Source organism: Bos taurus, chromosome 19 (genome assembly GCF_002263795.3).
Source record: "Bos taurus isolate L1 Dominette 01449 registration number 42190680 breed Hereford chromosome 19, ARS-UCD2.0, whole genome shotgun sequence".
Classification (NCBI taxonomy): Eukaryota; Metazoa; Chordata; class Mammalia; order Artiodactyla; family Bovidae; genus Bos; species Bos taurus.
Genome location: NC_037346.1, coordinates 47,656,904 through 47,670,308, shown reverse-complemented (window position 1 = coordinate 47,670,308; position 13,405 = coordinate 47,656,904). Strand labels below are relative to the sequence as shown.

Sequence of the window (13,405 nt, the reverse complement as noted above, 5' to 3'; positions counted from 1 at the left end):
AGTTTTAAAATATCCCAAATTTTCACTTAAAAAAAGAAAAGGCTGTGGAGATACAGATACATGGTTACTCATAATTTCCTGATTCACATCTGTTTATCAAAATGTACTCTTTTAAAATACATATATAATTACAGAATTAGGTGAAAATTAGACTTTGACTTGCTAAAAACACTCTTAATTCTAGTGTCTTACAGTTAAATAGATTCTACTTTTCTTTTAAATTTTACTTTTCTTAAATATTATTTTATTGAGCTATGATTCACATACTTAATATTCATCCTTTTAAAAGTATGTAAACCAGTGGTTTTTTAGTACATTCACAAAATTGCACAACCATCATTATTTAATTCCTCAAGATTTTCATCATTGTCCAAAGAAAACCACTTACCCATTAGCTGTCACTCTCCAGTCTCCATTTCCCTAGTGCCTGGCAACCAAAAACTTTCTGTCTTTACAGGGTTGCCTATTTGAGACATTTCACATATATATTACCATACAATCGCCTTTGGTGTCTGGTTTCTTGCACTTAGCATGTTTTTGAGGTTCATCCATGCTGTAACATGTATCAGTACTTTTATTGCTGAACAATATTCCATTATATGGATATATCACATTTTGTTTATCCATTTATCATCTGTCAAACATCTGGGCTATTTCCACTTTTTGGCTATTATGCAGCATGCTGCTGTGAAGATTCATGTACAGGTTTTTGTACATGTGTTTTCAATTCTCTTGAGTATACTTCCAGGAGCGGTACTGCTGAACATACTGCTGGGTCATATGGAAACTCTAAGTTTTAGCTTCTTGATAGACTGCCAAACTGTTCTATTTTAGTTTTGTTATTTTTTATGGAAGTAATACATATTCACTACAGAAAATTTAGGGATAGCAGATAAACAGAATAATAATCTTACTCCCAGTAGCCAGAGAGAAACACAATTCACTTTTTCCCTGAGTTTTGTCTGTACCAATAGATACTTATTTTTAAAACAAAAATCGTACTATAGATACCATTTCATAACCTGCTTTTCTTGCTTTGCTTAGCAATTCCAAAGTTCTGAAAAAGTGGATTCTGTCAGACTCGCCAGCTTAACGGTTGCTTCCATGGAAGGACTGATCCTTGGAGCTCCTCACTCCATCCTTTCCAATTATGTCACTTGACAGCAGGGGGCTGCTCACCATGCAAGGGGTTTCCTAGGTAGCTGAGTGCCCTTGGTGGGCAGACACTCACACAGACCTGCTGAGCTCTGGCTGAGCAATCACAGGACTCCCAGAGAAGAAGAAGAGAACAGAAGATCGACTGGCTTGATATGAGTCTAAGAAGAGATCTCAGGTCACAAACAGCTGGTTTCAGAACCAGAATCAAAACCTAACTCTTTTTTTTTAAATATTGTAAATTAACTCATATATATAGAATCTATGCGTCTGCGTGGCTCAGAGGTTAACGGGTCTGCCTGCATCTGCCTGGAATGCGGGAGACCTCGGTTCGATCCCTGGGTCAGGAAGATCCCCTGGAGAAGGAAATGGCAACCCACTCCAGTATTCTTGCCTGGAGAACCCCATGGAGGGAGGAGCCTGGTAGGCTACAGTCTATGGGGCCTCAAAGAGTCAGACACGATTGAGCGACTTCACTTTCACTTTCTTCATAGAATCTAGAAAAATGGCACTGATGAGCCTATTTGTAGGACAGGAATAGAGACACAGATACAGAGGATGGGCTTGTGGACACAGGGGATGGGGAAGGAGAGGGTGGGATGGACCGGGCGAGGAGCACTGACAGGTGTCCACTACCATGTGTAAACAGATAGCTAAGGGGAAGCTGCCGTTCAGCACAGAGACCTCGGCTTGGTGCTCTGTGATGACCCAGAGCGGTGTGATTGGGGAGTGAGGGGGGAGGCTCAAGAGGGAGGAGACATATGTAACACATATGGCTGATTCACACTGTTGTACAGCAGAAACTAGCCTAACACTGAAAAGCAATTATACTCCAATTAAAAAGAATTGGTAAATAAAGGAAAAAACTCCTAATTCTGACTCCAAAATCCAGGGTTTTTTTGCATTATACTATGCTGTTTCTCTATATCATATCAGTATTAAATTTGAATCTGATTATCAGCGATATCACTGATGACCAGAACTGAGTGGACTTGGCTGACTCGCTAGGCTAGCTTCCTTCTCCTTCACCTCTCCTGTGCTTCCCTTCAGAAATGGCATGACTGGCCAGAGAGAGAGAGAAGAGCTTCTCAGACACTCAGGTGCTTTCTAGACTAACAGACTTACCTGTTCAGGTCTAAGATTACTTAACATTTTGTCTCAAAAGAGGCTTTCACGAATATGACCGATGCCGATTTATAATACAGGGTAAGTACAGACTCAACTTCAATGCTGAAGTTTCTGAGAAAAATTCTATTAAGATAACTTGTTCTCACGTTGACGTAATCTCTCATCATATTTTATTCTACTGAGAAAGCTTTGACATTTTGAAAAGTTATTTTAAAAATTTTCTAAAAATGTAATCAATTCACAAAAGCCTCAAGGGAAGAACAGACAAAATTAACCCAGCACCATATGGTAAAACAACTGTAGACACCAAGAACAGCCCAGAAACGATTTCTGTGCCTCAGAACCTAAGGCTTTTGTCAGATCAATATGATGAAAGAAAGCCACACTCTGTATGTACCAACAGTAAATTTAGGGCATATGAACAAGAAGGCATGTTGGCCTGCGCTGTGGGACATGGAGGGAATGAATACTTTCTGCGGCGTTCATCTTCCTAAATAAATGTTTCTTTGTTTAGGAGATCAGCTGGCTTCCAAGAGATTTTCTAAAGCAGAAACCATGGAAATAATCCAGTGAGAAAGGACCACTGCAACTGTAGCTGAGCCAAGGGGAAAAAAAATGAGCTAAACCATACATTTAGCAACAGATTCAGTTCTCTAAGCCCTGAAGTGGCTGTCCCAGGGCAGCAAGAGACAGGAAGATCGTCCCAAGCTTCTCAAAACATTCCCAAGTATACTGACATCTGGAATTTACTTTGAAATTTGTAAAAAAACAAAAACAAAAACAAAAAGATGTGTGGTTGAAGAGAAGGGCAGAATGGATAGATATATGGTAGAAATAATAAAACATTAATGACATAATCAAGGCAAGTATATGAGTGTTTATTGTGAAACTTGTCTTTTTGGGGGTATATCTGAAAATACTGCTAATAAAATGTTGAAAGAAAAAGCAGCTAAAGGAAAAACATTCCAGTAGAGTACACAAATACGAAAAGTTTTGGAAAGCAGTTTTTTTTTTTCTTTTTAAGAAATGTAATAACCACTCAAGACTCAGATCTGTGTGTACATCTCTTCAATGCAAATTAGGCTTGTGACAGACAAATGAAAGCTCTCTAGGAAACAGTCTCTGTGAGACCATCAATATGAATAATCATGTATCTAGACTTACAGAGAAAACTGACCTTTCTTTAGCTAGAGCAAAGAGTAAACATTTAAAAAACAAACAAAAGTGCATTAGGGCTAATAGACCAGCTTGTCCCAACGCAAATAGAAACAGCTGCAGCCAAAGGAAAAGGGGAAAGGGAAGTGGGGGCAAAAGAGCTCTAACTGGATTTAGACTAAAGCATATTTATTCATGGAAAACAACCAGGAATCATTTGAAAAGAAGTCAGTCACAGGACTGGCAGAAGAAAGGGTCTGTGTCATACAGCCAAGGTCTGGTGCAAACAGGAGTAGCGTTGTGCTTCCTCACATTCTTCCACAATGGCTGTAAAGTCTAGCCTGGAAGCACCTCTGTTCCTCAGAACAAAAGATAATTTCAGGCTTATTCTTAGGGTTCAGGCTGTGCATGTTATTCTCCACACAGCACAGGAAAAACACATGTGCTTCAGACAAAACCTGGTATCACATCAGCACCCAACATACGTCAAAAAACATGTTAATTTTTTCTTAAGTATGCTTATGAAACCAAGGCAGGGCTCATCTGCCTACTGAGTTTCTCGAAGGCTCACACTCCCATTTACAAGAGTCAATCTGTTTAGGGTCTGTTGCTTATTTATGGTACTCAAGAAAAGAACTACAGTAGGCAGGTCCTCCTACCCAAGGAAATGGAGTTTTTGAAAAATGTAAAGCAATTTGAAGCAGGTCCTAAAAAACAATCTAAAGATAACAGCTTGAGAAATGTTCATTCCAGATAACTTCTGCTTTAAAAAAAAAACACAACAAAACAGATTAAATAAAGCAGAGTCACTTTCGGGGTCAACAGGGAAACCTACAGCAGAGTGGGTAAAACCAGACTTGGAGCCAGGCTGCTTCAGGTGATATCCTGTCTCTGTTACTCACTAGCTGTGCAACCTTAGGAAAGTTACTTATGTTCTTGATCTCTCAGTTTTCCTCATCTTTAAATCAGGGATAATCATGACATGGGAGGATTAAAGCAAGTTAATACAAAAGTGTGCCTAGGACAGTGTCTGTTGGTTAACTGCAGTCATGGGTACCTCTGTCCACACCATCAAGCCAAAAGAATCCAGTGTAATCTAATCATCTTCCTCCCACACACATTTATTTAAAACAAAACAGTGAAAAGGATACTGAGAACATATGCACTCTCCTAGAGCCCTCACCCCTTTGAACTGCTGACTTACATCCCTTCATCCTTTCACCCCCAACATTTAAAAAAAATTTTTATTGGGATATAATTGCTTTACAATGCTGGGTTAGTTTCTGCTGTAGAACATCGTGAATCAGCCATAACTATACATATATCCCCTCCCTTTTGAGCCTCGCTCCCACCCCACCCCCCATTCCACCCATCAAGGTCATCACAGAGCACCAAGCTGAGCTCCCTGTTCTGTACAGCAGTTTCCCACTAGCTATCTATTTCACACATGGTAGTGTTATTTATGAATGTCAACCCTACTCTCTCAAATCGTCCCTCCCTCTCCTTCCCACCCGTGTCCACAAATCCGCTCTCTACATCAACGCCTCTACTCCTGCCCTGCAAATAGGTTCATCAATACCATTTTTCTAGATTTCATATATATGCATTAATACATTATATCTATTTTTCTGACTTATTCACTCTGTATAACAGGCTCTAGGTTCATCCACACAAACTGACTCTATTTTACTCCTTTCTATGGCTCAGTACTATTCCATGGTATATACGTACTCCTGAAAGAGCCACACTTGCTGTCTTCAGTTCCATAATAGTAACTCATTCTAGTCTAGCTTCCTCCCACATTACTCTATTGAATTGTTTTGGTTAATGACCCTAAAGACGTTCTAACTTTTAAGTCCAGTGAACTATTTTTAGTTTTTATGCTTAACCACAGCTCGGTACTTAATACTTTTAACAAATCCCCACTTTTTGAAATATATTTCCTTCTTGGGTTTGACATAGTAACACTTTCTTCTAGCTCTTTTTGGGCCCTCTCTTCCTCTTCTTTAATGATTCTTCTCTTCTGCTTCTCTCTGAAATACTGCCAATCTTAGGTTCTATATTTTATTGTTTTTTTCTTCTTCATGATCTTCCTGGGTAATCACAAAGGAATAGACTAATGGCTTTTACAACTATCTAAGTGGTGATGGCCTATATTTCTCTTCCAGATCCCAGTTCTAAACTCCTGTACAGCATTTTCAGCAACTTATAGGAGTTGTCTCTGTGGATTTCCAGTAGATATCTCAAACTTAAAATGTTTAGAACTAAAGTTTGATCTCATTCACCTTAACCTATTCTTTATTTTCCATTCAATGTCTCAGTTAATTAAATATTCCCATCTGTCTGGTCTCCCAAGATAGAAACCTGGGACTCATCAGGACTTCTTTCTGAAACTTTATATCTGATTTGTCACAGGACCTATCAATGATTCTTGAGGAATTTCTTTCAGATATATTTCCTGTTTTCTTTCCCCATTCCACTGCTATTTATAGTGATATAACCTCTGGAGGAGCTTCCAGATCATTCTAAGCCTCAGTTTAATTATCTGTAAAATGAGGGTAATAAGAATATCTATTTCATAAGGCTAAATAAGAAAATGCACATTAATTTCTTAGTTCAGAACCTAATTAATCCTCAACTGACAGTCATATGGTTCAGATTCTCAACATCTCTTGCTTTTCACCATATACTTCAACAAGCTTTTTTAAATACAAAATTTATTTATTTTAACTGGAGGCTAATTACTTTACAATACTGTATTGGTTTTGCCATACATTAACCTTACATCCCACATATTCTTCCTGTATTTAGCCATCAACTACATGTATCTGATAAAATCATGTCAGCACCTACACTTCTACCCTTGTATCTCATCAACTTAACTCTACCACAATCATCCAACCTGGTAAGTCCTTACTAGCTAGGGGAGCTCTTGTCATAGGGAATGTACATTCAATAATGTTTAATAAATGCATTCATGAATGAAAACAGTGAATATGAATTTTCCATTCTCAACTGCAGGGAAATGTTCACAGACTTGTCTTTGGTAGAACAGGAAGGCTACAGGAAAACAGTTATAAGATGCAAACTCAGGTCTTTGAAAATCACTTGAACTGTACAAAAATAACAAAATAAATGAATCATCTGTTTCCCACCTTTCAGGGATAAATTCTTATTTAAAGTTTACTGTCATAAACAAGAGAGCCATTAAGTAACAAGACATTTGGGGAAGAAAAACTGTTATTCTCCAAGCTCTGTGCATATCACAGGCAAGGCCTGGATGCTGGCCAAGACACTGATAATCAAACAATCATATTCCCACAGGAAGCTGGGAGAAGGGAGAAAATGTGCTTTAGAGCTAGTATCCAAAGAGGATAGAATATATATTTTTTAAAGATTATTTTCCCTTTCTTTTTGAAAAGTTACTGAGAAGGCTGATGCCACAAATATCTACTTAATAACTAATGTCTTGCTAATGTGACATGTGGGATTTATTTTGTGTAAATAACAACTATATTTAAAATTCCTCATTATTATAGGTAAAATATGCATTTTAGCTTACAGAAAACCCAATTCTAACCATCAAGACAGTCATTTTCTGATGAAAGATGGGTTGATGCTTTGGTTCATTTCTTCTATAATTTTCATTTTAAAAATCTGGCATCCAATTTCTATTTCTGGCCAACATGAAGAAATGTGGACTAGATCTGCCCTCCCACCTAAAACCAAGATAAACAAACAAAGCTCTAGACAGAATATATGAAACAATGGTTTTCAAGACACTAGACAAAGGCAATGAGTAATAATAATCCCTGAGAGATGGAAAACAAATGAGGTAAACTCTATGTCCACTCACAACACTGACAGAATTTTCAGACCACAATGTAGGGAGGGCGAATCCAGTCAGATTCTGACAGACTCCCTCAGCTGAGTAGAGGAAGCTGAGAATCCAGGGAGACTAAGGCAGTGACAGTTCACAGGACAAACAGTTACAAAGAAATAATTCTGGAAACCTGTGGAGTAACCCTTGAGTCATCAGCAGAGCAGTGACTGACACAAGTGTGAGGGTTAAAGAGAGTACCTGCTGCTTACATAGGGCCAGGAATAGTGCCTGTTTCTTCCAGCCATAATGGAAAACCTCACAATGTACAGGACACTGGATACATCCAGGAAGATCTTGACCCAGTAGTACAGAATAATGACACCTGCAAATATTGTTCTGATTCTACTCCAATCTTAAGGACAAGACCCCAAACTGATTAGGCTATTTCCAAATAATGCACATTCCAGAAAAAAGTTGAATATTTATAGGAATACAAGAATATGCAACACCCAATAAGGTAAAATTCATAATGCTTGGCATCCAAGTGAAGATTAACAGGCATGCACAGAAGCAGGAAAATAGGTACCATAATTAGGAGAAAAACAAATCAACTGAAACTGACCCAAAACTGACACAGATGTTAGAATCAGCAAAGAAAAGTATTAAAAACCATGATTATAACTATATTCAACATGTTCAAAAGGGGCATGAAAGATACAAAAGACCCAAATTGCACTTCTAGAGAAAAAAATCAGAAGTGAATAAAACACCTACATGGGATTTGTGACAAATTTGACATCACAAAAGATGAGTAACCTTAAAGACATAGTAATAAAAGCTATGCAAAATTAAATACACAGAGAGGGACTTCTCTGGTGGTCCGGTGATTAAGAATCTGCCTGCCAATGTAGGAGACATGGGTTTAATCCGGGGTCCAGGAGGATTCTACATGCTATGGAGCAATTAGGCCTTTGCATCACTACTAATGAACCTGCATTCTAGAGCCTGTGAGCCACAGCTGCTAAGCTCGAGTGCCACAACTACTGAGGCCTGAACACCTAGATCCTGTGTTCAACAATGAGAGGCCACTGCAAGGCGAAGCCTGTGCACCACAATGAACAGCAACCCCGCTCGCCAAAACTACAGAAAGCCTGCATGCAGCAACAAAGACCCAGTGCAACTAAAAACAAATAAATAAAATACACAGAGAAAACAGATAACAATTTTCAAATTATTAAAAAAAAATAAAAAAGCATCAGTGAACAGTGAGACAACTCCAAGTGGTCAAATACTAAGTGTAATTAGAGTCTCAGAAGGTAGGGGACAAAAAATACATTTAACGAAAAATGGTGATGGAATTTTCAAAATGACAAAAACTATAAATTTCCTGATCAAGGAAACTCAATGAGATTCAAGTGAAGAAACACGAAGAAAATGACACCAAGGCAAATCATAGTCAAACTGCTCACAGCTAGTGATAAAGAAAAAATCTTGAAAGCAGTCAGAGAATAAAAAGACACATTAAGTACAGAGGAAGAAACCTAAGGACGATAGCAGATTTCTTGTCAAAAACAATGCAAATGAAAAGGTAGTAGACCTAAAGCTTTAATTTATGGAAAGAAAAAGAAAAACATGTCAATCTAGAATTCTATACCCATTGACAATATCTTTCAAAAATAACAGTGAAATAAAGACTTTTCATACATATAAAAGCAAAAAAAATAATAATTAGTCACCAGCAGATCTGTAACGTAAGAAATGTTAAAAGTCCTTCAGGCAGAATAAATATGACACCAGATAGAAAAATACAAAGAAAGACACGAAGAGCACCAGAAATGGGAACTGTGTGGATTAACATCTAAGATTTTTAAAAAACTCTTTAAAAGATAATGACCTTTATATGGGGCGGGGCGGGGGGGGAGGGGATTATAACATTTAGATAAGTAAACTGTCTCACAACAATAACATAAAGGCTGGGAGGACAGAAACAAAATTATACTATAGCAAACAAAACAGTTACCATAACAGGCTTGAGACTGCTACCCTGAGAAAGCCTGCTTGCAAGGCTGGTCCTTACCTGAAGTTTGGGAATGTGGATTTCAAGAGGATTCCCATGATTCCCAGAACTAAAAAGAATGGCTCACTGTGCCTAATTTGTTTGTATAAACAAGACTGTTTATGCTGAATGTTTGCTTTTCTTCTGGGAGTCTGGAATTTTGGTAAGTTTTAGGCAAGGAGGTCTATATAAAAAATTTGGGCACTGAACCCTATAAGCTCTCATGTTCACACATGTCACAACTCACTGCTGGAGAAATCAAATGCATCCTGTGTGACTTTACTGGGAGAGAATACTTCGAAGCTTCTGTCTGGTTTCCTCTGGACTTTGCCCCATGCATCCTTTTCCTGTGCTGATTTTGCTTTGTACCACTTTACTGTAATAAAGCATAACTACGGGAATGACTATATGCTGTGGACTGTAAGTCCTTCTAGTCAATTAGTGAATCTCGGGGGAGGGCACCCCAAACACAAGTATTATAAATGCCTTGAAAAATTAATCAAGAGAGACCATATTTTGGCTCATAAAAAATTGTGAATAAATTTAAATGAATTCATGCTGTTCAAAGTATGGTCTTGACCATAACACGACTAAATTAGGAATCAATAGCAGAAATATATCTGGAAATTCCTGTGAAATATCAGTGAGTTGAAGAAAAAACCAAAAAGCAAAACAGTATTTTAAAAGTGAAAATATAAAATCTGTGAACTACAGCTAATGCATTACTAAATAAAGAAATTTATAGCATTAAAATGCCTATGTTAGGATAGAAGAAAAGTCTATGTCAATGACCTCATCTTTTACCTCAGCAAATTAGAAAATAAAGGAAAAAAATCCCAAAGTTAAGCAGAAGGAAACAATAAAAATTAGAGTGGAAATAAACAAAATAATAAACAGAAAAACAACAGAAAAAATTAATGAAAATAAAAGATCACAAGAAGCTTAATAAAACCAATAAGCCTCTAAGTAGACTAATAAGGAAAGAGAGAAGACATACAATACCAGTAAGAAGAGAATAAAAAATGATGGGCAAAATGACTAAAGATTAAAAGGGTAAGGGGATACTATGAACAACTTTACACCAATAAATTTCAACAGGTTATATAAAAGAGACACATTTCTTAAAAGACACAAACTAGTGAAACCCACTAAAAAAGAAACACATAGCCTGAATAATGTATATCTAATAAAATATTTGAATTGACAGCTAAAATCTCCCCATAATGAAAACTCCAGAACTTAATGGTTTCATGAACAAATTCTACCAATAATTTAAGGAAGAAATAATATCTATTTTACACAAACTCTTTATAAACCTAAAGAGAGACTACCTTCTCATTACTATGATATTAAAGCCAAAGATATTGCAAGAAAACTACAAACCAATATATCTCATGAACACGGATGCAAAAAACATATACAAAATTATAGTAAATTGAGGCCAATATAAAAAAATATATATCATGATCAAGTGGATTTTATACTTGGAGTTCAAAGTTGGCTTAACATTTGAAAAATCAATGTAACTTATTACATTAACAAAGTAAAGTGCATCTATTGAAAACCTAGAGTGAGAAACTGAATGCTGTCTCCCAAAGATCAGAATAAGGCAAGGATTTCTGCTCTCTTTGCTTCTATTCAACATTGTACTAGTTCTAGTCAGAGTAATAAGGCAAGAAAAAGAAAAAGGAAGAAATAAAACTATCTTTATTTGCAAAACAACATGATTATCTCTGCAGAAAAGCCTACAGAGTCTATAAAAAAGCCATAAGAAATAACAAGTGATTTTAGCAAGGTTTCAGGATACAGGAACAATATACAAAAATAAAAAATCAATAGTACTTCTATATAATTGTTGATTAGCAATGGACAATTAGAAATCAGAACAAAAGCAATACTATTTTTAATAGCGTAAGAAATACAAAATACTGAAAGATAAATATAACAAAATATTTTCAACATCTGTACAATGACAAAACATTTCTGAGAGAAGTTAAGGAAGACCTAAATGAATAGAGAGACACATTATGTTCATGGATTGGAACATTCAACATTGATAAAAAGTCAGTTTTCCCCAAATTGATCTACAGATCCAATGCAGTCCCTGTCAAAATTCCCGCAGACGTTTTGGGTAGAAATTTACAAGTTTCACAGGGAAATACAAAGAACCTAGAAAAGCCCTGAAAATAAATAGTAACAGTGAAGGGTTAACAATCCCAATTTTAAGCTTTATTATCAAGTTATAGTAATCAAGAGGTGTGGTGAAAGTGAAAGTGAAGTCGCTCAGTCATGTCTGACTCTTTGCGACCCCATAGACTGTAGCCTGCCAGGCTCCTCCGTCCATGGGATTTTCCAGGCAAGAGTACTGGAGTGGGTTGCCATTTCCTTCTCCAGAGGATCTTCCCGACCCAGGGATCGAACCCAGGTCTCCTGCATTGTAGGCAGACGCTCTACCATCTGAGCCACCAGGGAAGCCCAGAGGTGTGGTATTAGCATCAAAATAGACAAAGATTAATGGAACAGAAGTGGTCTGGAAACAGATCCATACATATATGGATGACTGATTTTTGACAGTATAAAGGTGCAAAAGGAATTCAGTAGAACAGTCTCTGCAATGAAGAATGTTAGAACAATTAGAAATCTATGTGCCAAAAAGAAAAACCAAAAACTCTGATACCTACAATGCACCACATATAAAATTAACTCAAAATCAATCAATCACCTAAACATAAAACTGTAAAATATCTAGAAGAAAATATAGGAGAAAGTATTTGTGACTTTTGGTTTGCCAAAGAAATCTTAGATACAACGCCAGAACAATCCATCAAAGACAAAAATTCATAAGCTGAACTTCTAAAAACCTCTGTTTCAAAAGATACTGTTAAGACAATGAAAAAACAAGCCATAAACTGGAAAAACATATTTGCAAAGTGGTGGTGGCTGGTTTAGTTGCTAAGTCATGTTTGACTCTTGTGACCCCAGGGACTGTAGCCTGCCAGGCTCCTCTGTCCATGGGATTCTCCAGGCAAGAATACGGAGTGGGTTGCCTTCTCCAGGCATTTCCTTCTCCAGGGGATCTTCTCAACCCAGGGATGGAACCCAGGTCTCCTGCATCGCAGGCAGATTCTCAAGGGAAGCACACATCTGATAAAGGACTGGTATCCAAATTATGTAACAAACTCTCAAAAGTCACTAGTAAGAAAAGAAACCACCCAATGCAAAAGTAGACTAGATATCTGAACAGACACTTCACTAAAAAAGATATATGATGGCCAATTGATGCTTTTGAACTGTGGTGTTGGAGAAGACTCTTGAGAGTCCCTTGGACTGCAAGGAGATCCAACCAGTCCATTCTGAAGATCAGCCCTGGGATTTCTTTGGAGGGAATGACGCTGAAGCTGAAACTCCAGTACTTTGGCCACCTCATGCAAAGAGTTGACTCATTGGAAAAGACTCTGATGCTGGGAGGGATTGGGGGCAGGAGGAAAAGGGGATGACAGAGGATGAGATGGCTGGATGGCATCACTGACTCGATGGACGTGAGTCTGAGTGAACTCTGGGAGTTGGTGATGGACAGGGAGGCCTGGCGTGCTGCGATTCATGGGGTCGCAAAGAGTCGGACATGACTGAGCGACTGAACTGAACTGAACTGAATCATATGAGATGATTAACAATAAGCACAATGTTGTACAGCAGATTCCTAGAAACTTTTTATCTTCTGTGACTCAAACTTCTCATGCCCACTGAACAGCAACTGCCCATTTTCCATTCCCTGCAGGCCTTGGCAACCACCATCTGGCAATTAGTGTTTATACGGAACTGTTTCCCATTCCTAACACCCCAGTGTACTGAACTAAGCACAATAAGCTATTGTATTGCTATTATTATAGTAAAGATTTTTATATTATATTGTCTCTGATATAAGATAGCATTGTGATTAAGAGCACAGGCTCCAGAGTCTACCAGATATGAAATGAATCCTCGCACTGGCAATGACTAGACTTTGTAACTCTAAGCAAGTTATAAACCTCCTTAAGTCCCAATTCCCTTACGACTACCACTTGCATCAAAGAGTTATGAGGATTAAA

At 37.6% G+C, this 13,405-nt stretch overlaps 1 protein-coding gene and 1 non-coding gene across 8 annotated transcripts in view; both read right to left on the bottom strand.

The window, feature by feature from the left end:
• Positions 1-13,405, bottom strand: part of TANC2 (tetratricopeptide repeat, ankyrin repeat and coiled-coil containing 2) — a 363,973-nt gene that overhangs the window by 94,347 nt on the left and 256,221 nt on the right. The gene's annotated exons all lie outside the window — the stretch shown is intronic.
• On the bottom strand, positions 11,718-11,789 carry TRNAC-ACA (transfer RNA cysteine (anticodon ACA)). Its single transcript has one exon. It is a non-coding gene; the product is annotated as a tRNA-Cys (tRNA).